General features: G+C 38.4%; 1 protein-coding gene across 3 annotated transcripts in view; it reads left to right on the forward strand.

Annotated features, from left to right (window-relative positions):
• PDE6D (phosphodiesterase 6D) overlaps positions 1–27,359 on the forward strand; it is a 49,832-nt gene that overhangs the window by 14,217 nt on the left and 8,256 nt on the right. The window contains exon 1 of one of the 3 annotated variants that reach the window (XM_045559652.1): positions 22,003–22,309. The exons of the other annotated variants lie outside the window; for them this stretch is intronic. The gene's annotated coding sequence lies outside the window, so the exon portion shown is untranslated. Of the gene's footprint in view, positions 1–22,002; positions 22,310–27,359 lie in introns of those variants that run through there. 3 annotated transcript variants of the gene reach the window in all.

A 27,359-nucleotide genomic window follows, 5' to 3' on the forward strand; every position in this document is an offset into this window, starting at 1 on the left:
AGCTGTACTCAAAAGGAGATACTTAAGCTCAAAATATTTAGATGAGATTAGGTGCGTTCAGAGTAATATGGCCGTAGTTTAAGCTCAAAATATTTAAATAGAACTTAAAATAAGGAATTTTTATTGTCATAAATAGAATTTTGTTTCCAGCTTGAATTAGTACGGCTTTGATAACTTGATGCTGTTCATACCTGCAATCCCAACACTTTGGGAGGCCAAGGCAGAAGGATTGCTTGAGCCCAGGAGTTTGCGGTTACAGTGAGCTATGATTGCACCATTGTACTCCAGCCTGGATGACAGAGTGAGACCCTGTCTCTAAAAAAATAAAATAAAATAACTTGATACATCTTTCTTATTTTTACTTTTTTTTTTTTCTGTAGGCCACCTCTGTAATCAGATCATCCTCATTCTTTTTACTAAGCATATCCCAAGAGAACATTGTTAGGAAGGGCAAAAGGACCATTTCCATGGTGTATTTGTGGGGTCTGCTTACCTTTCTCACCTTCTCATCAGTTCCTTTAGCTCTTCTAGCTCTGGAGGCATGTCCTCACAAAGGTACTCAGGACCCTGCAGCTGCCTGAAGCCACTCTCTTCCCAAAGGTATGTAGTGTAGACAGACCTCTGTCTGAATGCTAGCTATATTATTTACCAGCTGTGAGTTCCTGAGAAAGATATTTAACCTCTGGGAGCACCACTGTTTCATGTGGGTGTGAGTATTAAATGAGATAAAATTGAAAAATAGAGGGGTTCTTAGCACAAGCACTTGGCATGTATTTTGAATATAGATACTCAAATATTCGTTCTTTTACCCTGCCTCCTGATTCTTTGAGGACTTCCATTAAGCTGTGAATATAGCTACATACCAGATAAGGCTGGAAATATTGTTCACTTTTTCCCTTATGCTGTCTAAAGTTATCAAGTTAAGACTGTTAGGAAGCTAGCCCCTGAGAAATGCAAAGGAATGAAGACTTTTTTAAAATCTGCATTGATAATGAGGTATAGGTTAAGAATTATTGACCTTTATAGCCACTGTTAGGCTAAGAGAATCACTTGGATTTCCCTTTGCCTTTGGAGATTTTATAGAAACTCAGAAGAGAGAGTAGAACCTCAGTCTTAGACTCATTTCTGTTCTCTCAATTCTAATGTACTCAAGGACTGGGTTGTCAGGCAACCCTTTTTTCATTTGAATGTAAAAGAAACCAACCCCTCAAATGGCACTAGATCTGTTACTTGAATATTCCTGTGGCTTTACCAATTTTATATAGTTTTATGTGGTTCAAAAAAAATTCCAGTTAAATTTCTGGAAAGTGTGCCTTAGCTAGAATATAGTGTCTCTAATCCCGAAATGTGTCTTCTTTGTAAATATGTCTTTTACCCACCAAGGATATACTAAAAAGATCAAGAATCAGGGACCCCAAAAGTATATGAGTTCTGACCTATGGAATACACAAGCAGCATACTCTGAGTTGGCATTCCACAACATCAATAGGTATCCTGTATCCTGCAGTATTTAGAAGTGCCCTTCTTTTTTTTTTTTTTTTTTTTTGAGACAGAGTCTCACTTTGTTGCCCGGGCTAGAGTGAGTGCCGTGGCGTCAGCCTAGCTCACAGCAACCTCAAACTCCTGGGCTTAAGCGATCCTACTGCCTCAGCCTCCCGGGTAGCTGGGACTACAGGCATGCACCACCATGCCCGGCTAATTTTTTCTATATATATTTTAGTTGGCCAGATAATTTCTTTCTATTTTTAGTAGAGACGGGGTCTCGCTCTTGCTCAGGCTGGTCTCGAACTCCTGACCTCGAGCGATCCACCCGCCTCGGCCTCCCAGAGGGCTAGGATTACAGGCGTGAGCCACTGCGACTGGCCAGAAGTGCCCTTCTTGCCTCTGTCCTGGAGGGACTTGTACCATGAGTTTAGAGATCATGACTTATTCGTCTTGTATTTCCTAGTCTCTCCCTGGTACAAACTGGATATGCAGGATAGCTGCGCATATTATATAAATGTTAAAAGCATAGACATTGAACTCAGGCCGTCAGAAACTTAACTTTACCACTTACTGGTTTTGTATAATGAAATAAAGCAAAAAGTTACCATCCCCAAACCACAGATTCCTCATCCAAATAAGGGCTATAACAGGCCGGGCGCGGTGGCTCACACCTGTAATCCTAGTACTCTGGGAGGCCAACGCAGGCAGATGGTTTGAGCTCAGGAGTTCAAGACCAGCCTGAGCAAGAGCCAGACCCCATATCTACTAAAAATAGAAAGAAATTATCTGGACAACTAAAAATATATAGAAAAAATAAGCCGGGCATGATGGCACATGCCTGTAGTCCGAGATACTCGGGAGGCTGAGGCAGAAGGATCACTTGAGCCCAGGTTGCTGTGAGCTAAGCTAATGCCACAGCACTCTAGCCAGGGCAACAGAGTAAGACTCTGTCTCAAAAAAAAAAAAAGTCTATAACAATAATGCCTATTTTTTAGGAGTGTGAGATTAATTTAGATATGGATAATATCTAAATTATTAGCACAATATCTGGTACTCAATACATGTTAGCCATCATCATTATATAGTAAACAAGTGCTGAATGTAAAGATTGCTTACATTTCTGCCAAGGATTCTTACACTCAAGAGGTGTGTAACATGAATCATCTGACAACAGAATTCTTTCCATTTTTGGTAAAGTTTTCCCCTTTAGTTTCTTCTATTCATTTAAACAGAAATTTACTTAGAGAAGGACCATCTGATAAAGTATACCAGCTGATTCATGTAATTGTTCTAGATAATTTTATGTGAAGGTTTTCCTATTTTATTGTTTTTAGAAATTATTTTGGAGGAATAAAGGTCTGTTGCTGATTTATGGATATTTTTATATTAAATGTTTACTTTCTTCTAAAAAATGTACTAAACATTTCCAGTTTCCATGGGAAAGCCCTCAGGAAAAAACGTTTTTTCCTGTTTTTTTTTTTTGTTTGTTTTGTTTTGTTTTGGTTGTATCTCTAGTGAAGTCTGTCTGGAAGTTTAGAAATTCACAGAAGGATATTGCCAAGAAGATACAAAGGGACCAAAGGGACCCCATGTTTGAGCTTCTTGGTGTTCTTTCTGCTCACAAAGAGAAGCATTTGGGCAAATAGTTTACTATTTGTTGTTGGTTCCTAAAGCACTGCCAGGGGATACTTATACTCCTGGGATCTCTTCTATGTCCCCAGGAGGGAGTTGATGGAACATGGTTATTAATCTATACCAACTTCAGTTTATTATTTGTACTGGTTCCCAAACATGTTTTGGGCAGAGAAATAGATTCTGCAGATCCCCTCATAGTGCTTCCTTGTCCCTTTCCAGCACTCTAGCCAAGGGTTTTATTTTTTCCATAACAATTTTTTAGACATTTGATCTTTTTTCTTACTGCCCACCTCTCTTCTCCCCCCTGCTTACTTGCCCTCCTTTGTGCACACAAATACATAAGCTCCAATGATTGTTTTTACCCCTGAAAAATGTTTTATTCCAAATCTTTCCAATCCCTAAAATCTTATTTTCTGGAAACACCTTTTAATTCCTAGCCTCAACTCTTCGTTCATCCACTGTAGACTACCCCTTCCTGCCTGGTGGTATAGAGTGTGGGCTTCAGTAGCTAAAATTTTTTTCTTTCTGTTTTTTAAGAGAATTTTCTTTCCCACAGCCCTAAAGCTACTCAAGATATGGTCCCTGTGCCAGTAGCATTGGCATCACCTGGAAACGGTTAGAAATGCAGAATCTTAGGCCCTACCCCAGATCTACTGAATCAGAATCTATATTTTAATAAGATCCCCAGGTAAATTGTATGCACATGAAAGTTTGAGGAGGTCCTTTTGTAAATCACCTTTTGCTCAAGGGGGTGTGGGGAGAATTCTGTCAAGTAGTGACTCAACCCTGGCTTCAGTGCAGTCAGTTGGGGAACTTTGAAAAATACTGATGCGCGGGCTCCACCTCCCAAGTTCTGGTTGGTCTAGTGGGTCTGGTCCAGGCATTGAGAGTTTTAAAAGTTCCTCAGGTGATTCTAATATGCAGCCAAAGCTGAAAATCACTGTTGTAGGTGAATCTTATAATTTACCCTAGTTTCTTAGAATATTGCCTATATATATATACATTGATGTAAGGCTAATGAACATATTTTTGTCAATTACATTTATGGGGGAAGTATATCTGCATAGAAAAAAATTAGAAATATATACTTCAAAATATTAAATGATAATCTCTGGGTTGTAAGATTACAGCTATCTCTTATTTTTTTGTCCTTTATTTTCCCAACTTTTTATAATAGTCATGGATTCCTTTGGTAAAGAATCTTTATATGTATAAATATACTTTTTAATAAATGATCACATAATACATGTCTTATAAACTGCTTTTTAATTTTTTAAAACTTTTTATTCTGCTTTTTCACATATCAATATAAACATTTTCTCATACCTTAAATATCATTTGCATAGGCTTTTATATTGTTTAAAATGAATCCTGACCCAGGATAACTGGATTTTTAACTTAAAAAGTATATTTCCATGCTGATGGGGGGTCTTTAAGAGACAGACTTTTTAATACTTGGAAACCTTCAGTGCTTAGAAGCTATCCTCGTCCACAGAAGGGAAGATGTTTAAAAGGTGATGTCACAGTGAGATCAAATCAGACCTTCCCAGAGGCTTTTGCAACTATTCTCGATTGAGTACTAGCATTTTTTTTTTGAGTGCTTAATCCTAACACATAGAACTTGACTTTAACTATCTCAGAAGATGCTGCACCACAGGGATGCTGCATCAGAAGATGGATGCTACACCACCAAACATTCATAATGATGTTTGGATTGCAACCTGTGGTCTTACTGGAGGGAATTACACTTCTAAACTTCTTCAAATTCTTGTTTTAGTTGGAATTGTGCTTCAAGTACCCCTTACAGTTTGAATTTCTTCTGCATGAGTATGTACATTATGATATAGAAAGCTGGAAAATCCTTAAAGCAGCATCTTGAAAACCTCAGTGGTATATGGTTGGTAAAACTATTTTGTAATCAAAGAAAATCAAGTATATCCTCTTTCCCAAACTTTTGGGAATAAATACCAGTCCTACAACTTCAAAAGAAAAAAAAAATGATCTACCCATAAAACTGTTCTATTCTTCCTCTTCTTTTTTTTTTTTTTTTTTAATTTGAGACAGTCTCGCTCTGTCACCTGGGCTAGAGTGCCATGGCGTCAGCCTAGCTCACAGCAACCTCAAACTCCTGGGCTCCAGCGATCCTCCTGCCTCAGCCTCCCAAGTAGCTGGGACTACAGGCACATACCACCACACCCAGCTAACTGTTTTTTTAATTTCTTAATTTTTTAATCTCACTGTGTTAGGCTGGTCTGCCTATCTCAGCCTCCCAAGTGCTGGGATTACAGGTGTAAGTCACCATGGCCAGCCAAATTGGGGAACCTTTTTAAAGATGCACAATGCCTTACTCTTCAGGAAAAAAAGCTCTATTAGTCATATGTTCATCCCTTTTAACCTTTCTCTACCAGAATCTATATATAAAAGGTCAGAAATATGCAGTTTTTATTTTCAGAGAAATAGGCTTAATATTTTATTCACAGAGTCGAGTCGCAGCAGCTTTTAAACTTGGCATTCTTGAGGAGAAAGATTACAAGTCACTTCATGATCTAAAGACTTCAGAAGCTGTACCTATTGAATAAGATTATGACAGGATGTATACTCCTTTGAGTAGTGTTTGATCTGAGTTAGTACCTTAATCTGAGACTATAGCCCTATCAACCTTGGCTGTCTTGTCTGCGTATGCAAATCAGGAAGAGGCACCTAGGTATGGCACTGTACTGAAAAGTGATACATTAGTGAGTGGATATTCAGCTTTGGAGGCATGTTTTAGACACTGATACTTATCTAATCTTATAAGACCTGATCACAGGCAAGCTGAAGATGGCATTTTGTACAAGCCTCAATTATAGATAGTCCTCATATCGCCTTGCAATTATTCTTTTACCTGGTGGTTTTCCCTACCTGGCAAACTGCAGGGACCACTTATTAACCATAGTATATCCTAGCCCTGAGCCTAAAACTCATAAGTGTTGAGTAAATGTTCGACAAATGAAATATCCAGTTCAGCCTTGTTATAATCTAAAACCCTTTGGTCATATTCAAATCTAGATTAACTTGACTTTTTTTAACCAATTATAAGTTGATCATTACTTAATACAAATAAGTGTTTAACAACTGTAAAGTATATAGCTATTCTGGACATCCTGGAGGGACAATGGAGGAAAATAATTAAGAAACCTTTAATCTAAAATTATATCAAAATTTGGGGATCAGATTTTTAGACCAAATTTATTTATGTTTAAAATGATATCATGCTTTGGAGGATGTATATACACTGAACTGTCATCATAGTGATGTAACTCTTAAATAAGATATGAAAACACAAAATATTTCTCTGGCCACTGATGCTAATGTATTACATAAATTAAATGGATAAGACACGTTTGATTTTTGGACACTTAGAGTTATTATTGCTCTAGAGCATTATTTTGACTTTTTAACCATTAGTTAGAAACTATCTGTGGTTGTCAGCTAGAAATTTGTTCACCCTTAGTAATAGTTTTGGGGGTTTTTTTATTTTTAAAAAATTGAAATTTATGGTTGAAGATTAATATAGAATATATGCTGCTTCAGTATGTACCAAATTGCTATTTAAAATAAGTTCAATACATTATATGGAAGGAAAAATTCACCAAGAAAAAATTGTAATAAAATAAAGAAATATTCTATATATAAGAGCAATTCCTTTATAAGCTTAGATAGTGACTTAGAGGTAAGGCCTGGTTCTAATCCATCTCTACCTCTCCCTACCTATGAGGCTTTGCGTATATATGTTAATGTCTCTGGAACTGTTTCTTCATCTTTAAAATGGGGGTGATACCTACTTATATCAAGAGAGTCAGCTGAGGACCGGGCGCGGTGGCTCATACCTATAATCCTAGCACTCTGGGAGGCCGAGGCAGGTGGATTGTTTGAGTTTAGGAGTTTGAGACCAGCCTGAGCAAGAGAGAGACCCCGTCTCTACTAAAAATAGAAAGAAATTATATGGACAACTAAAAATATATAGAGAAAAAATTAGCTGGGCATGGTGACGCATGCCTGTAGTCCCAGCTACTCCAGGAGGCTGAGGCAGGAGAATTGCTTGAGCCCAGGAGCTTGAGGTTGCTGTGAGCTAGGCTGATGCCACGGCACTCTAGCCTGGGCAACAGAGTGAGACTCTGTCTCAAAAAAAAAAAAAAAAAAGAGGGTCAGCTGAGATAATATGTGTAAAAGTGATTTATAGGCTTTAAAGTTCTATGCAAATGAATGTTGGGTTTCATTGATGGCCTTAGTAAATTTGCTAGCCCAACTCTTTATCTTTTTATTATTATTAAAGCAATGATTTAGAAAACATTAGGATGGAAGATTTATTTGGGTATGATAAATAACTATTTAGCATTTTATATATCTACAGAGTCCATGTGTAGACAAATCTTTTTTGGTCATTTATACAATAAAACTACAAAGAAAGGTGGAACAGGATGTGTAGACTCTCCCTAGTGTTTTCATTTTTTATTTGTTTTTCAGAAAATATCCAGACTAAGTGTGTGTGTGTGTGTGTGTGTGTGTGTGTGTGTGTGTGTGTATTTTATTTTAAGAGATGAGGTCTTGCTATGTTGCATAGGCTGGAATGCAATGGCTATTCACAGGCATAATCATAGCTCACTGCAGCCTAGAATTCCCGGGCTGAAGCAATCCTCCTGGCTCAGCTTCTCAAATAACTAGGACTACAGGTGTGCACCACCACACCTGGCTGATTTTTTTTTTATTTTTCATAGAGACAGAGTCTCGCTATGTTGCTCAGGCTAGTCTCAATTCCTGACCTCAAGCAATCTTCCTGGCTCGGCCTCCCAAAGTGTTGAGATTACAGGCATGAGCCGTCATGCCCAGCCCCTTTTATTAATTTTAAAAGCCTTTTATTGATGTCTCTATAGTTCTTTTCAAAATATATAATAGCTTTACTAAGATATAATTCACATACCATACAGTTCACCCATTTAAAGTGTACAATTCAGTGGTTTTTAGTATATTCACAATGTTGTGCAACCATCAACACAATTACTTTAGAACATCTTCATTACCTCAAAGAGAAGCTCTATACCCATTAACAATCACTCCCCATTTCCCTTGCCCTTCCAGTCCAGCTCTAGGAAACCATTAATCTATTTGCTGTCTATAGATTTGCCTATTCTGAACATTTCATAAAAATAGAATCATAGAATATGTGGTCTTTTGTGACTGGCTTCTTTTCACTTAGCATAATGTTTTCAAGGTTCATCCATGTTATAGCATGTATCACTATTTAAGTCCTTTTTTATAGCTGAAAATAGTCCATTGTATGGATATATCACATTTTATTTATCCATTCATCAGTTGGTGGACATTTGGGTTGTTTCCACTTTTTTGGCTATTATGAATAATGCTGCTAGGTATATTCATGGATAAGTGGGTTTCCTTGGTTTTGGGGGGGTTGTTTGTTTGTTTTGTTTTGTGTTGAGATTTTTTGTTATTGTTTTGTTTTGTTTTTTTGAGACAGGATCTCACTCTGTTGCCCGGGCTACAGTGCAGTGGCATCATCATAGCTAACTGCAGCCTCCAACTCTTGAGCTCAAGCGATCCTCCTGCCTCAGCCTCCTGAGTAGCTGGGACTATAGGTACACACCAACATGCCCGCCTAATTTTTAAAGTTTTTGTAGAGATGGGGGGGTCTCACTATTTCCCAGGCTGCTCTCAAACTCCTGGGCTCAAACAATCCTCCCGTTTCGGCCTCCTGAAGTGCTAGGATTACAGGCATGAGCTACCGCATCCAGCCATGGATAATCTTTTATGTGAACATGTGTTTTCATTTCTCCTAAGTATATAGCTAGGGGTGGAATTGCTGGGCCATATAGTAACTCTATATTTAATCTTTTGAGGAACTGCCAAACTGTTTTCCAAAGTGGCTATACCATTTTACATTGCCATCAGCAATGTATAAAAGTTCCAATTCTCTATATCCTCATCAACACTTGTTATTTTGTCTTTTTGATAACAGACATCCTAGTGGATGTAAAGTGGTATCACATTGTGGATTTGATTTGTATTTCCCTGTTAGCTAATGATGTTGAGCCTGTTCTTGTGCTTATTGGACTTTTGTGTGTGTGTGTGTGTATATATGTGTGTGTGTGTGTGTATATATATGTATAAATATATATATATATATATGAAATGTCCATTCAGATACTTTGCCAATTTTTTAGTTGGGTTATTTGTCTTTTTATTATTGAGTTTAAGAGTTCTTTATATATTTATATATTCTGGATACAATTCCTTTATCAGATCTATGATTTGCAAATATTTCTTCCATTCTTTGGCTTGTCTTTTCATTTTGTTAATGATGTCCTTTGAAGCATTAGAGTTCTTAGTTTTGTTTTGTTTTTTTTTGAGACAGAGTCTCACTCTGTTGGCTGGGCTAGAGTGCCGTGGCATCAGCCTAGCTCACAGCAACCTCAAACTCCTGGGCTCAAGCAGTCTTCCTGCCTCAGCCTCCCAAGTAGCTGGGACTACAGGCATGCGCCACCATGCCCAGCTAATTTTTTCTATGTATCTTTTTAGTTGTCCATATAATTTCTTTCTATTTTTTAAATAGAGACGGGGTCTCGCTCTTGCTCGGGCTGGTCTCGAACTCCTGAGCTCAAACAATCCACCCGCCTCAGCCTCCCAGAGTGCTAGGATTACAGGCATGAGCCACCGCGCCTGGCCTAGAGTTTTTAGTTTTGATTAAGTCTGATTTTTTCTTTTGTCATTTGTGTTTTTGTTGTCATGTCTAAGAAGGCTTTAGCTAACCCAAGATCACAAAGATTTACTCCTATGTTATTTTTCGAAGAGTATTATAATTTAAACTCTTACATTTAGGTCTATGAGCCATTTTGAGTTAATTTTTTTGTAGGTTACAAGAGTAGGGGCCCAAATTTATTTTTTTGCATGTAGAAATCTCATTGTCACAGCACCATTTGTTGAAAAAAAGACTGTTCTTCTCACCATTGAATTATCTTGGCACCCTTGTCAAAAATCAATGTAAATGTGAGGAATATTTATGGACTTCCAATTCTATTCCATTGATTATGCTGGCACCACACATAGTCTTGATTACTGTAGCTTTGTAGCAAGTTTTGAAATTAGGAAGTATGAGTCATTCAACTTTTCTCCCTTTTTCGAGATTGTTTTGCATTTCTGAATTCCTTGATTTCTGTATAAATTTTAGGAATTTGTGAGTTTCTGCAATGAAGCCAGCTGGGATTTTGATAACAATTGCATTGAATCTGTAAATAAATTTAGGGATTATTGCCATCTTAATACTAATTAGTCCAAACCATCTATTATTCTTTTGTGGCCTGTAGGAGAGAATAACAAAAGGCATTGTTAAAAAAAAAAAAAAGTTCTCTGCCCTCTCACCACAAGTAAAGAGCCTCTGGGGAAGCCAGGCACCATGGCTCACACCTGTAATCACAGCAACTCTGGAGGCTCAGTTAGGAGAATGGCTTGAGGACAGGAGTTTGAGACCAGCCTGGGCAACTAGTGAAACCACCATCTCTAAAAAAATTTAAAAATTAGATGGGTGTGGTGACACCTGTAGTCCTGTAGTCCCAGCTATGCAGGATGCTGAGGCAGGAGGACTGCTTGAGCCTCAGGAGTTTGAAGTTGCAGTAAGATAGGATCATGCAACTTCATTCTAGCCTGGGTGACAGAGTGAGACCTTAATTAAAAAATAAAATAAAATAAGTTACAAAAAAAAGAGAGAGAGAGCCTCTGGAGAGAATTTGACAAGTGAAGGACCAAATGGGGAAATCTCAGAATCCCTGTTAGTCATCAATCTCAGTCTCCCAACTCAGGTAGTTACATATATACTAAGGCTTAGAGAATCCACACCCACAGGATTTCCAGAGACTGACAGTGGACTGGTCTCCTATCAATAGATAGGAGTGTGTATTCCACTCCTTCTGACCTCTAAAATATCCCGGATGGCTAGTAGAGCAGGGAAGGCATGTTTATTTTCAAAGTAGATGAACCTGTTTTGTTTTTTTTAATATCCTTTAAGCCTGCAGTCCCCAACCCTTGGCCGCAGACCGGTAGTGGTCTGTTAGGAACTGGGCCACACAGTAGGAGGTAAACAGCAGGCAAGCGAGGGAAGCTTCATGTGTATTTACAGCTACTCCTGATCGCTCCCCATCGCTCACGTCACCACATAAGCTCCACCTCCTGTCAGATCAGCAGCAACATTAGATTATCATTAGGAGCGCAAACCTTACTGTAAACTGCACATATGAGGGATCTAGGTTGCTTGTTCCTTATGAGAATCTAATGCCTGGTGATCTGAGGTGGAGCTGAGGTGGTGATGCTAGTGCTGGGGAGCGGCTGCAAATGCAGATTATCATTAGTAGAGAGGTTTGACTGCACAATAAATATAATGTGCTTGAATCATCCCGAAACCATCCTCCCCCACCACCCCAAACCCCCCTCCCAATCCATGGAAAAATTATCTTCCATGAAACTAGTCCCTGGTGCCAAAAAGTCTGGGGACTGCTGCTTTAAGCCTTAAATTTTCCTAGACATGAGAAGTTTTACTTTTTTGTTGTTATTTTGTTTTATGGTTGTTGGTTTCTTTTCTTTGGCTGTTTTGGAAGGGTTCTTTAACTTTTTCAGCCAATGGTGGCTGTCTTATGTAAGATATGGTAAAAATTTACTGTATATAGTTTCTATTAAATGTTAAAGGAAATGTTATGAAAATGTAAAAAAATTAAAAAAAAACTTTTTCAGCCAAAACATTTTGAGAGTTAGCAAGATAAAATGTCCAGGTTTAGCTGAGAGGCCATGCTTTTTCACAGTGTGGAAACTATAGGCTCTTAAAGAGGCCTAACGTATGATTATTCTACTGAAAATCAATTTCTGTACATAATTATGATATCAATTAATATGATAGTTTATTTTTGCATTCCTTCAACTGAAAAAAAATTCTAGGTGTATGTAGTTGCATTCTCATTTAATAGATCACACTAAAGAATAAATAGTAGTGGGGTCTCTCCTTCGCATGCCCTTTAGAGCTTTGTCTTTCTGTCTCTTAAGACTCACAGTCTTTTAAATGTTACCTTTGGGAAAAGTTGGCCTCTTCTTCTGTACTTAGTAGGCTAGGCTCTTTCTATTAAGGGCCTATCTAGTTTTTTTCCTTTAAAAAACTAAAGGATGTTAAAGTCTGCATTTTGCTGGCGGAAACCTGGGTTTTATTCTTGATGCCTGATGGCATGATTTCTGACTCTGGAAGTGTTCTTCTTTCTCTTCTTATAGTGAAACATGAGGCTTCCAGTATGCTTTCTTTCTGAAAGTCAAAGGGGAACAGCAGTCCCTGGAGGAAAGCACAGGCTCTGGCTGTCTGGGGAGCGATGTTGAAGCCAGATCTAGTGACAGCGCTCAGTTCTTCCTGGGGGAAATCTCCTTGTAAGAGAAGAATGATAGAACTAGCTTATTAGGACTACCCAATGATAATTCATAAAAATCCTAGGAAATTTTAAATCTTAAAAATAAATCAAAGTATCACCTGCATCTTCATCCTGCTATTTACCAGCTGTTTAATATTAAGTAAGATTTTTAATATCTCTAAAAGTTAGTTTTTCCATCCAGAAAGTGAAGTAACAACTAAGTAGAGGTAACAACTAATTCATGAGGTTTTGCATATATAAAGCACCTATTACAGGGCTTGCCACACTAACTGTCAATGAGATGAAGTATATAAAGTTTGTGGAAACAAGACCTAAATATAAAAAGTTAACTGTTAGAAAGAGAACAGTACACACAAGCTAGTAAGAAAGGCTTCACACTCAGAGAAAAGAGTACATTTGAACAATAATATTAATCTAGTGAGTATTACTGTGTTCCAGGTATTGTTAGTTTTATATACATTGAATCTTAACAAATCTTCACAAAAATTATGTAAGTATTTATTACATTTTGGAGTTGAGGCAAACTAAGCCTCAAAAACTACAAGGTCACAAAGCTATTAAATGGCAGAGCCACAATTATACTCAGGGCTTGCCAGACTCCACGACTATGTTTTAACCACATTGTATAGCAATGAGAGGAGAGGGAGTGAAACTGAATATGAAAGAATGCTGGAATATGGATAAGTAAAGAGAGAAGAAAAAGTGTTCAGGTGGAAATCAGGATTAGGAAAAGCATAAAAAAGTTTGGGGTGATGGTCATGTATAGGAACAGGTCAGTGATTGACCCTCTTTGGCTGCAACAGGTGTTTTTTGAGGTTTACTGGAGACAGCCTGCAGAGTTAAGGGTGTTGGACTATGGTGTCTAGACTTGATCCAGTAAGGGGGAGAAAGCACTGGAAGGTTTTGAGCACAGAGGTGACATGATCCAAGTGATATTTGAGAAAGATTAGTCTGGCAGCAGTGTGCAGACTGGACTGGAATGAAGACGGGAAGAAATGGAGAGGGAGAGAAAGCAGCTGGGCAGTGCTTGCAGAAGTCCAACAATGATATGGAAACGTGACAGTGCAGTTCAGTGGAAGAAATATCAGGACCCGGAGACGAGTCCTGGAGAGGAAGGTCAGGGGAGATCATGAAAGGCAATGCCCAGAAACAAAGCCTTCAGGCAATTTTGGCACCAAAATAATTTTGTCCTCCTTCACCGGACTGGAAACCTTGAGAACAGGCTATAAATGACTCCCTGACTCTTCTTCCTATAAACTTCCTGTTTTCCCAAAATGCAGGCTCCTCCAGGCTCCAGTCCCTTCCCATAGTGTCAGCTCCTGGCTTTTTACTCCACCCAGTTCTCCCCAACACCACTGCTGCCTGGTCAGAAGGGAGGCCGAGGCTGGTGGATCGCTCGAGGTCAGGAGTTCGAGACCAGCCTGAGCAAGAGCCAGACCCCCGTCTCTACTAAAAATAGAAAGAAATGATTTGGCCAACTAAAATATATATAGAAAAAATTAGCCGGGCATGGTGGCGCATGCCTGTAGTCCCAGCTACTCGGGAGGCTGAGGCAGTAGGATCGCTTAAGCCCAGGAGTTTGAGGTTGCTGTGAGCTAGGCTGACGCACCTCACTCTAGCCAGGGCAACAAAGTGACACTCTGTCTCAAAAAAAAAAAAAAGAAAGCCCTTTCCATTATAAACAAAATCCTCTACCTCCTGGAGCTGCTCACAGAGCTCTCCCTCCATCTTTCTGCCCTCACTGAAACCTGACTCTTCCCCCACAGAGGCAGCTTCACTAGGAACCGTCTAGGGGCACAGCTCTCCTTCACTTTCTCTAAGGGCCAGGCTCAGGGGGCCAGTTTAACAGGTGAAAATTTACATTTCCCCCATGTTTTGCCTAGTGTTCTTTTGAGGTGTTTTTTTCTTATCCTATGTAAGCACTCCTTATATAGTAAAGACTTTGTCCCTTTGCTTGTCATATTACAAATATTTTTCTGGTCTTTCATTTGACTTAACTGTTTATCATGATTTTGAGTTACAAAAGATTTTCTATGATTTTACTTTCTGAACTGTTTTTAAAATTAAATTTAATTATGCAGGTAATACACAAATATATTCTCTTAAAAAAAAAAACAACGATTTTTAATTGAGTCTTTTTTGACCTCCATCCCCAAACCTAGTCCCCTCCCCCTTCTGCTGAAACCACTCAGGTCCTGAACTTTTTCTATGGAATTATATACACTTTAGTCTTTATGATTTATTCTTTTGCTTTTCTGCTTAGAGAGGCCTTCCTCATCCTTAGGTCACATAAATATTCACCTATATGTTCTTTATGTCTAACTCTTGACGCATTAGAATATAGTATATAGTGTTAAGAACCATTTTTTCCTTACTGATTTGGAATTTAGCATATATAAAATTCTTAATATTGCTGAAGTCACACCTAGGTTTTCTAGTATACCAGTGTGCCCATTTTTGTGCTAGTACCATACTAATTTTTGTAGCTTAAAGTATACCTTAGTATTTTAGTGTCCATCACTACCACCTGCATGTTTAATGAAAACTTTTTTTTTCATTTCATCCTTGAGATTCTTAAAGGGCTCCATTAGCACCCTTCTTTCCCAAACCATTGCTAACTTTTTCTTCACCCTCCTCTCTAAAATAAAATAAATTTTCTCTTGAATTTTTATAAAGTACCATTGTTTTTCTAGTTACCCGGGTTCAAATACAGCACCATCAGCAGCCCTCTCTACAACTGTTAATTCTTCTACATCTTTCCCACCCCTAGAACCTGTAATTCTCTGGGTGAGAAATAAACACCCCTGTAGCAGAGGACAAGAAACAGGATTTCCAAAAACCTTCACCCTGCTCTCTTTGATTTCACTTGCCTCATTTCCCTATTAAAATTTTTATGTTACTGGAATATTGTTTTTTGCTCTGATATTATTAAGGGAAAAAACTGATAAGGTTTAAACATAAATAAAGTATACCTATAATCCTAGCATTCTGGGAGGCTGAGGCTGGAGGATCACTTTAGTTCATGCATTCAAGACCAGCCTGAGCAAGAGTGAGACCTCATCTCTACTAAAAATAGAAAAATTAGCCAGGCGTGGTGGCATACGCCTGTAAATCTCAGCTATTTGGGAGGCTGAGGCAGGAGAATCGCTTGAGCCCAGGAGTTTGAGGTTGCAGTGAGCTATGATGATACTGCAACTCTACCCTGGGCAACAGAGCAAGACCCTGTCTCAAAAAAAAAAAAGTGAATAAGCAGGTATAGTAAGTAATGAATTATCAAAAATTAAAAAACATAAAGTAAAACAATGGGATATTGAAGGCATAAAGAAAAACACGGCTTTAGAGTCTTGAAATGTTGTCTTAGAAACAAGTGGCTCTCTGGTGTGGGTGTACATATGAGTATCTTTGTCTACTTTTTTATTTTTTAACTTTATTTTGAAATAATTTTTGACTCCCAAGACATTGCAAAAATAGTACAGTGAGTGCCCATTTACCCTTGATCCAGTGTTCCTTAGTGATCACATCTTACATAACCTTTATCAAAACCAGGTAATCAACATTGGTGCAATACCATTAACTACTGTTTTACTTGGATAACGTATGCTCTGTAATTATCCTAAGAGTTCACTTGGCAAATAACCACGCAATATAGTCGTGGAACCAGCTGCTTTTCCCCTATCTTATTTACAGTCAGACCCAGGTATATGCATTAAAAGAAAAGAGAAGTTGAGCAATGAAAAGGGTTAGAGAAACTCATTGAACTTTCCTGCCAAAGCCAGCTCTATAGAATTTCCTTTTGTTCTTCCTCTGGCAGATATCTCCACATTCCCCAAGTAGCCAACCAAAAGTTTCACAGATAGTAGATTACACATCCTGTTTGGTATGTTCTGTTTCCTGTTTTACCCTGTTTCCAGGGGAGGAACAGTCAGATTAAGCAGGTGAGGGAGTCCATAGCCTCTGCTGTTGTTACAAGTCAAAAGCAAACCCTGTATCCCTCCCCTGTGGCGTCTGACTGAGACAAAGGGAGATAATGTAGACAGGAACAAACTGACAGAGGCCACCTCTGCCGGATATTACTGATATATCATAGAATTTCAGGTTCTTGTGGTCATACAAAGTTAGTGCTGCCCTGGAAGTTGCTTCAGATACAGATAGTTTGGTTTTGGCCCTTGCTTGAGGCAATAGAAAAGAACATGCTTATTATATAAGGTGCCATGGATATTCAGAATCTTGGCTTGGAGAAGTGTAACTTTATGAAGATGTCAGAGAAATTTTTTTAAAAAGAGGTCTTGTATCTTAGGGAAAGACATTACAGTGGTGGTGTGATAAATTTTGGCTTTTTAAGGGGTTCAGTATCTGAAATGTGATTACTTCTAAATGAGATGTAATCTTTAGAAATTATCACCTAGAATAACAAATTCTTTTCTGTCACAATGAAGCCCCTGACCAATAATGAATATGCCCTGCCTTTAAAAATTCCAGTAAACAATTCACTTATAATTTGCAAATTAGGGTTTTAAATGTTAATATTTCAGAAGATTTATTCCAATTATAAGACAGCTCAGCCAGGCGATGTGGCTTATGCCTGTAATCCTAGCACTTCGGGAGGCTGAGGCGGGAGGATTGCTTGAGCCCAGGAGTTCAAGACCAACCTGAGCAAGAACAAGACCCTGTCTCTACAAAAAATATAAAAATTAGCCAGGTGTGGTGATGTGCATCTGTAGTCCCAGCTACTTAGGAGGCTGAGGCAGGAGAATCGCTTGAGCCCAGGAGTTTGAGGTTGCAATGAGCTATAATGACACCACTGCACTCTATCTAGGGTGACAAAGCAAGACCCTGTCTCAAAAAAAAAAAAAAAAAAAAAAAACTCATTTGGTACCTTTAAAACAGTCAATTCCTACAGAGCTTTTAAAATTGTTTAATTTACCAAAATCTTCATTTTCACATGACTGTTTTAAATTGTCAAAATTAAATTCCCCTGTATTAAACAAAGTGTTCTCACTGTGCTCTTAAATTAAGGCATATCTCCTAGGATCTTAGATCTGGTACCTTTTTCTAGTCAAATGTAAAATGTATACATTCAAATTTATCAGTAAACAGATATACTCATTTATTTTATAAAACTAGCAAATCTCAAATAGTAGTATGAACATATAAAGGAGACTATAATAATAATATCCTATTTAAAAATGATTCCTTTGCACTTGGTAAAGTTTCATGCTAATAGAGCTAACGATCTTTGTTTCTCTGGCATAGATTTGGTAACATGTTCCTGTCTTAACTTTGGTAACATCTTTAAGAGATACCATTTCCCAAAGTTCATAATTCTAAACTGTTCTTAAAATATCAGGAAAGGATTGTTTCTAGAATCTGATTATTTTTAAATAAATTGAAAATAAGAACCAAGTCTTAGATAAAAAAGAATTGTAACAATACCTCTAAGATATGTGGTAATAAGTGCCATGAAAAATAGATAAATTAACTTGAACTTTACAAAGTAGAATAAAAATACTGATTAAGAAATTAGTCCCTTTTTTGCCTTAATTCAAATATGAATTGCAGTGTAAAATTCTTCTTAAGGAAATATATAAAGAAACTAATATTAACTATCCTTATGTAGAATATCCCAAGTTTAATAATTTGTAAGCAATTTCTCAATTATTCTTCTTACCCTATTACCCAAAAGAAAAAGAAAATTTTTCCTAAGTACTTTTAGTACACTGAAAAGTTACTGATCAATATGACCAAACAAATGTGAATAACTCCCAGCCAGAGGTTTCCCTGCTTTTGCTATCAACTCAATGAGAGGAAATACTCATGCCCTCAAGAATCCTGAAATCAAATTAGGAAGATGGTAACTAGTACTCAAAATGCCTACTGGAAGCGCTATGAGAGTTCAGAAGAGGAAGGACAGTGGGGGCAAGTACTAGAAAATCAGACAGAGGAAGCCAAGAAATAGGCATTGAGAGGAGCCATTTAGAAAGTGGAAATTGATTTTTAAAAGTTGATTAGTTCAGAGATGTAGGACTATAGTGTCTTTTAGCCAAGAGATACAAATGTCTGGCTTGATAATTGTGCCCCTCTATTTAAAGAAGCTACATACCTCTGTCTTTAGTGAACTGAAACCAGAAGACAGCAGAGTTGACATGGCAGAAGCTGCTACACAGAGAGTAATCTGATCAAATTCAGCAGACCCTGCTGGAGTCCTCTTATTCTGCAGGAAGTTACTGTACATTGGAGTAATGAGGAACCTTGGCCTGAATCATCACTAAAGAGAAATCTTCAGGCCAGGTGCAGTGGCTCACGCCTGTAATCCTAACACTCTGGGAGGCCGAGACAGAAGGATCCCTCGAGGTCAGGAGTTCGAGCCCAGCCTGAGCAAGAGCGAGACCCCCGTCTCTACTAAAAAAAAATAGCAAGAAATTATATGGACAACTAAAAATATATAGAGAAAAAATTAGCCAGGCATGGTGGCTCATGCCTGTAGTCCCAGCTACTTGGGAGCTGGTGCTTATCTGCTCTGCTTTACCACCCTTAAGTCTCATCACACAATGAGAAACTGTGCCACTTTTTGGAACAAGTTTTGCTGCACAGCACTAATGACATTCTTATATAAAAAACACAAGCATTTTCTTCTCTCAGCAATGAAAGTAAAGACTAGTCAGACTTGATTTTTTTTTTTTTTTTTTTTTAAGACAGAGTCTCGATCTGTTGCCCAGGCGAAAGTGCTGTGGCTTCAGCCTAGCTCACAGCAACCTCAAGCTCCTGGGCTCAAGCAATCCTTCTGCCTCAGCCTCCCAAGTAGCTGGAACTACAGGCATCTGTCATCATGCCCAGCTAATTTTTTCTATATATTTTAGTTGTCCAGATAATTTCTTTCTATTTTTTAGTAGAGATGGGGTCTCGCTCTTGCTCAGGCTAGTCTCTAACTCCTGACTTCGAGTGGTCCTCCTGCCTCAGCCTCCCAGAATGCTAGGATTACAGGCGTGGCCACCGCACCCAGCCCAGACTTGATGTATTTTAGAGAGATGTTCGTGAGGTGGTATAGCTGGCTTTACACTGTAATTGGTACATCTGGGGCAATTGTAGCCAGCCTCTGCTAATGATAAATTGCTGTGTCTTTTTTACTCCCATTTTCCTCTGTCATAAATACAGGGATCCTCTAAGTTAAGGAAATGTTTCTTCCTACCTCCTTTATCAGTTTTGTCTGCTTTGGCCTTGTGGTCACTGTAACACTTGATTCCTCCCCAAAAGGCAACTCAAAACTCAACTCTTTGGATTTTGCTCTCTTCTCTTGTAAGAGGCTTCAAAGGAGAGGGTGTGAGCTTACTAGAGGGCATGGAGGTGCCTAAGCGCATAGTAAAGTCACTGTGCCTGGCTGAGCATAAGTGTGGGAAAGAGTGTGAAGAACAAAGGGAAACAAACGAGAGAGATGTTAGAGCCACAATGTAAAGAAATTTAAATGCTAAACTAAGAAGTTAGGACTTTTCGATGAACAGTGAATGAACCTACTGAAGGTTTTTAAAGAGAAAGTAGTAATTTGATCCACCTTGTACTCTAGGAGTGTAGTAACCCTAGTGACAGTGTATTAGATTGTAAAGTCCGGGCTGTTGGTTGAACATTCCCAGGCTTTACCCAGAGATTCTGATTAAGTAGGTCTGAGATGAGGCCTTGGAAACTGCATTTTTAACAAGTTCATGGAACCACACTTTGAGAAACAATGGACTAGAAGTTGAAGAAGAAAAATTAGTTGGGAGTCTGTCATACCAACAATATAAAAAAGAGGAAATGCCTTAAGAGAACTAACTTGACAGCAAGTGCCAACAGTAGGAAACAATCATTGTTTTCTAGTGATTTTTCTCAAAAATAATCTAACTCTTAATTTTAGTTATTATATATTAGTCCTGAGTTCTGTGCATAATGTGGGTAAAGTAGAAACCAGAAGGAATTAAAGTTAGGTTTTATTTGAAATGCTAAAACTAAGGGAGCCATCCCTTCCTTTAATTTGTTCTCAAGATACTCAAATCCTTCAAATACAATTTCTGCTCGGTATCTATTTAATATTTAATATATATAACACGTACAAGTATAAAAGTAGAATTAGGCCTTATCTCTACTCTTAAACAGATAAGGACAAGAAGGAATGGAGATTAATATATAAACAACACACAAGACTGCAGCAGGATTTCTAGGTTTTGAGTGACTAAAACCAAAGTTAAACACTAATTAATACAACTAAGCTTTTAGTTACTTTCCCTTTATGAAGATTTTAGAGAGAGAAACAATAAGATAAGGCCAGGCGGATGTGGTGGTTCATGCCTGTAATCCTAGCTCTCTGGGAGGCTAAGGCGGGTGGATCCTTTGAGCTCAGGAGTTCGACACTAGCCTGAGCAAGAGCAAGATCCTATCTCTACTAAAAAATAGAAAGAAATTATATGGACAACTAAAAATATACATAGAAAAAGAATTACCCAGGCATGGTGGCGCATGCCTGTAGTCCTAGCTACTTGGGAGGCTGAGGCAGTAGGATTGCTTGAGCCCAGGAGTTTGAGGTTGCTGTGAGCTAGGCTGACACCACGGCACTCTAGCCCGGGCAACAGAGTGAGACTCTGTCTCAGAAAAAAAAAAAAAAAGAATAAGATAATATGTGCTTTTTTTAGAGAATTTGAAATAGTTCATAAGAAGTTACTTTCATAATTTTGCCTTTTCCAATCCTGAATAATTATGATAAAAATGTCTTACACTTATATCATGTTTTACAAATTATAAACCGTTTTTGTAGGCATTTCATATATTTCTGGAAGAATCTTAAAGCCTTGGTATTATCTGTTTTTTACAAACTAAAGCTCAGGCAGATTATCTTAGATCTTATCTAAGATCATACAGCTGCTATGTGCTAGAACTTGGACTATAATGTGGGTGTTCTGCTTTAAACCAATTGTATTTTCCCCTCTCTCAGCTTTTCCTTCTGATTGTACACTGACATTCCTTATGGTCTCTATCTTCCCCTCACAACCCAAATGAATTCGTGAGACTTATATGTAGGTATCTCAAATAAATTTTTTTTTTTTTTTTTTGAGACAGAGTCTCCCTCTGTTGCCTGCTAGAGTGCCATGGCATCAGCCTAGCTCACAGCAACCTCAAACTCTTGGGCTCGAGCAATCCTTCTGCCTCAGCCTCCTGAGTAGCTGGGACTACAGGCATGCGCCACCATGCCCAGCTAATTTTTTCTATATATTTTTAGTTGTCCGGTTAATTTCTTTCTATTTTTTTTAGTAGAGACAGGGTCTCACTCTTGCTCAGGCTGGTCTCTAACTCCTGACCTCGAGCGATCCTCCTGCCTCAGCCTCCCAGAGTGCTAGGATTACAGGCGTGAGCCACCGCACCCAGCCTCCAATAAATATTTTTAAGCAGATTGATTAGTGTTGAAATATTTTCATGTTGGAGATAAAGATTTAGGTGTCAGAGCACAGTCATTTGATTAAAAAAACCAACTGGAGTGATACAAATAAATGATTGAATAAATAAATGGGGAGAAGAGACAAATCTCCAGTGCATAATTTCAAATAATTCATATAGTTATTCCTCCCTCAAGGAAATGGAGCATAACTCCCCATCCCTTAAGTTGTGCTGCATTTAGTAACTTCCTTCCAAAGAGAACAATGTGGAAAGGAGAGGAAGAGGGGAAGAGTAACTTCACAGTGGAGGAACCTGGCAAACACTTTGATTACCTGGCTGAGGTAAGCAGACTGATTAGTTATGTTCATAGCATGTACCCTTGATATCGAGGTAATGAAAATGGCACTTTACCACTGTGGTCTTCTTTCCAAAAACCCATAACCCCAGTCTAGTCATGAGAAAAAAAAAATCAGACAAACCCCAATTGATGGACACCCTACAAAACACCTGATGAATACTCATCAAAACTGTCAAGGTTATCAAAAACAATGAAAGTCTGAAAAACTCTCACAGCCAAGAGGAGCCCCAGGAGTGACATGATAACTAAATGTAATGTGATAATCCTGGGTGGGATCCTGTAACGAGAGAACTACATTAGGTTACAACTAAGGATATCCAAATAAAGGTTGGACTTTAGTTAATAATAATGTATCAACGTTGGTTCATTAGTGACAAATGTAAGATGTTAATAATAAAGGAAACTGGGTGTGTGAGATATGTGAGAACTCTACTATCCTAACATAAAATGTTCATTTTTTTAAAAAAAAAGACTAGAATTATACCTGATAAGCCAGTTTCCTTGTTGGTGAATTAAGAATTGAAATATTTTAGATCATACATCCCTAGAGCTGTAATCAGGATTTGGGTTAATATCATTAGAGGATTATCTCATTATCATTGAGACGTGTCCAGCTTGAGTATGAACTATTTTAAAGAAGAGAAGTAAACAGTCCTTTGGTTCTAACCAGAAGGAACCCATAAAATTATCAGAATAATACCTAAATATAAAGTTACCTTGAATATAATGCAATCTCATCTTTCCAGTGAAAAGACACACACACACACACACATATGTATGTGTGTGTATATATATATATATATATATATATATATATATATTTAGACAGAGTCTTGCTCTGTCTCTCTGTCACCCTGGCTAGAGAACAGTTGCATCATCATAGCTCACTGCAACCTCAAACTCCTGGGCTTAAGCAATCCTCCTGCCTCAGCCTCCCGAGTAGCTGGGACTACAGGCACGTGCCACCATGCCTGGCTAATTTTCCTATTTTTGTTCAGGCTAGTCTCGAACTCCTGAGCTCAAGAAATCGTCGCACCTTGGCCTTCCCAGAATGCTAGGATTGCAGGCATGAGCCACCTCGCCCATCTGAAAAGATATTTTTTAAATGTGATGTGGATAAAGTAGACAAACATTTTCACATATATAACTAAGACCATAAATTTTGTTATATATGACTTTAGAAATACTGTCTCCCTCCATACCACCTGTCATTATGAAACATTGCCTAAATTTATTTTTTTATTTTATTTTTTGAGACAGAGTCTCACTCTGTTGCCCTAGGTAGAGTACAGTGGTATCATCATAGCTCAGTGCAACCTTCAACTCCTGTGCTCAAGTGATCCTCCTGCCTCAGCCTCCTGAGTAGCTGGGATGATAGGTGCATGCCACCACACCCAGCTAATTTTTCTATTTTTAGTAGAGATGGGATCTTGCTCTTGCTCAGGCTGGTCTGAAACTCCTGACCTCAAGCAATCTTCCTGCCTTGACCTTCCAAAATGCTAAGATTACAGGCAGGGAGCCACTGCACCTGGCCTGCCTAAATTTTTTATATACAACTTTTACATTAGTACTTGGCATATAGTAGGTTGTCAATAAGCATCTATTGAATGAATAAATAAATGAATGATAGTTTGAGATGAGATATATGGAAAACCCTGGATTAGTCTGTGAGGATCCATTGAAAGTCTTTGACCAGGAAAGTAACATACCAAAGGTGGAGAGGTATTTAGCCTCTCCTCGAGGGAGATATCACAGATTATCTCCTTAGGAGAGGCCAGGGGCTAGTGAGGTGCTGGCATCAAGGCACAGAAGGAACGCCAACTTAGAAGTTAGGCAGATCTACATTCAGAAACTGCTGTAGTCTGAGTGATCCCAAAGGCCTCTCAGAGGAGGAGCCACTGAAGCCAGGACCTGAGGATGTGAAGAATAAGGTCAAGAGTGCTCAAGCTGTCTGGCATAGGCAAGAAGAGGTATTAGTGAATTGCAGAAGAGAAAGGTATTTGTTGCCCAGGCTGGAGTACAGTGGTGCAATCATAGCTCACTGCAGCCTTGAACTTCTGGGCTTAAGCTATATCCTCCTGTCTTAGCCACCTGAATAGCTAGAACTGTAAGCACATGCCACTAAGCCCAGCTAATTTATTTATTTTTTGTAGAGACAGGATCTTGCTATTTTGCCAAGGGTATCAATTATTTTTAAGTGCAGAAGAAAGCCAGGGATTGACATCTGACTTACAGTTTTAAAAGACCTCTTCCTTCTATGAAGAGAATGGATTAAAGAAGGAGGCAAGAATGGAAGCAAGGAAAACCAATCAGAATGCTAGATGGGAGATGATAATTAATTATTATTATTAATAATAATAATAGCTAACACACTGCTTCCTAAATGCTCAGGCACTGTTCTAAGCACATTATACAAACCAACTTGTTTGTGTGCTCTCCAGTTAACACCCTCTTTCATTCTCAGAAGTATCACAGTAAATTATACAAAACTGTGAATCAGCCAATTAACATTTTCAGGGTGGGCATGGTGGCTCACACCTCTAATCTCAACACTTTGGGAGGCCGAGGTGGGAGGATCGCTTTAGGCCAGGAGTTCACACCAACCAGCCTGGGAAACAGCCAGACCCCATCTTTATAAAAAAAAATTTTTTTAATTAGCTGGGTATGCCTGTAATTCCAGCTCCTTGGGAGACTGAGACAGGAGAATATCTTGAGTTCAAGGTTACAGTGAGCTGTGATCACACCATTGCACTCCAGCCTGGGTGATAAAGCAAGACTCTTCTCTAAAAAAAAAAAAAAAAATTCAGAAGGGCTTAACAGTTGGAATGGTCAATCTTCTTTTTTTGCCCATCAATTTCAAACCATCCCATGAAAGCCACTAACCAAGACAACTACACAATATTAAAGTAGGAAAAAACTGTGGAATCTCATCTCCAAACTTCCTGAGCCTCTTTCTTTTTGTTCCCTTCAGCCCTGGCTCTGTCTCTTGATTATGAGTTGTCTGTGGGCATTTCTATTTGTTATGTGTTTCCCATTGTCTTTGCATCCCCCCTTCGCTCTCTCCTTTGTCTCTCTCTCCCTCTATATGTGTCCCCCTTGTGTCTTTTCTCTTTCCCCTCTCTGCCTTCCCCATTCCCTCTTATTCTCTCCTCTCTTCACTTACCCTAATTTCTCTCATTCTTCCTTCCTTCTTCAACTGGCCAGTGAGCTACTGGCATGTGTAGTGGATCTGTTTATTATATAAAAATTGATGTTGACCATTTCCATTTAAAACTAAGACTCCCAGAACCAGTGTACTCATTCCAAAATTCTCCTAGATGATTATTACAAAATAGTTTTAATCCTTTTATCGTATTTCTTGCATTCACATCTCTCAATTTACCTAGTATCCCATTGATCTAACTGGTTTCTCCCCATCCCCAACCCTTCCCTTCCTGCTCTACCACCCACCTCCCGCCACTGCCTTCTATACCTCATGGCTTCCTCCAACTCCTGAACTGGACTGCATCTAAATCATACCAGGTCACATCTATTCTTTAAAACATAAGGGAACCTGAACCAAGGGTCTCCCATTCCTCCACAATGTTTGTGGAATGTGAACATCTTCCTTTTTTTGTCTTTCCTAAGGCTTAATACTTCGCAAACTATTTTTTGTTTGTTTGTTTTTTATTTCAGCTCATCATGGGGGTACAAAAGCTCAGGTTTTATACATTGCCCATGTCCCGCCCATCCCCCTGAGTCAGAGCCTCAAGCGTGTCCATTCCCCAAACAGTGCATTGATTTTGCTTTGAAGCTTATTGTTTTGCTCTGAAGTTTATTTTTAAGATGTTCTTGTTTTTACATATAAGAGTGCTTCTTTATGTCTGCCTGGCTCCAAATAAGAGGGTACCACAGACAGCTCTCCTCTAAGCAAGAGGCTTCCCATAGTAAAGCAGTGTTCTTTTGTGCTCATCCTTCCGTAAGTCACCAGGGAGCTTTCAAATGAGAAAAGACCTGGCTGACCCAGAGAGTGGTATTTATAAATAGCACTCCAGCCTTCTCCTTTAGAGCTTGTCCACCTAATCCTCCTCTCTCAAGATTGGAAGTGACTTGACCTTTGAGTCTTAAAACTCTGGCTCTTTTTCTTTGAGAAATATGGTTAGCAAAAAGCTGTTAAAAGTGTTTTCTGCCAGGTGATGACCAGTCATCAAAGTTTGCCTTTCATTTCTAACATTTTTAGTTAAATGTTTCCTCTTTTGAGGACCACCTTTTCTCAGTTACTATTTTAAGACACCTACCTTAATAATTTTTATTCTTTTTACTAATAGGCTATTGTGGTTTTACATTTTTGTGATTTGTAAAGCTATTCCCAAATAGCTGCATCTCTACCATGAACTCTTAGCTCCTTTTCACCCCACAGAATTATAGAATTTGGAGGAGACTTAAGTAGACTCCATCGCAACATTCTTGGATGGAGCTCTTTGAATTTCTTTAATTTTGTGTTACTTATTAAGGTTAAAATCTTAAAAGTCTTGTTAAGGATTGTAAAATGAAGCACATGATCTAGACACTGATAGATAATTTTCCAGATTAAGGTATGTGCAGGAAATGTATAATTATTGAACCAGCCAAAGATTTTTTTATAAAATATATTTCCCAAGGAGATAATCAATTAAGTCCTTAACCTGATTATTTATAAAGAGAAGAAATGCTTGTGTTACGGAGATCAATGTATTTTTAGCAGCTTTTCTCCCTTGTTATGAAATGAAGTAATCTTAAATTCACTGTCTACTAAATATCAGATAGAAAATTCTAATTTAAAACTTTCTTCTTTTCAGCAACTTAATATATAAAGAGCCCTGGTCCTAGGCTTTTCTTTGTTGACCTGGGCCAGTAGCAGTAGTGCTTTTTCTGGAAGCTAAGTCTGATCCAGAGCAGCTTTGTGCAGGGACCCTTCTCCAGGGCCTTTCTTGCAGTAGTTTTCCTAGAATGCCTCACCTGCCTGTGAACCTGGAACTATAGAAGTAATTTTAGTTTTGTTGTTTAATTTAAGT

This window comes from Lemur catta, chromosome 8 (assembly GCF_020740605.2).
Source record: "Lemur catta isolate mLemCat1 chromosome 8, mLemCat1.pri, whole genome shotgun sequence".
In the NCBI taxonomy this organism is placed as follows: domain Eukaryota; kingdom Metazoa; phylum Chordata; class Mammalia; order Primates; family Lemuridae; genus Lemur; species Lemur catta.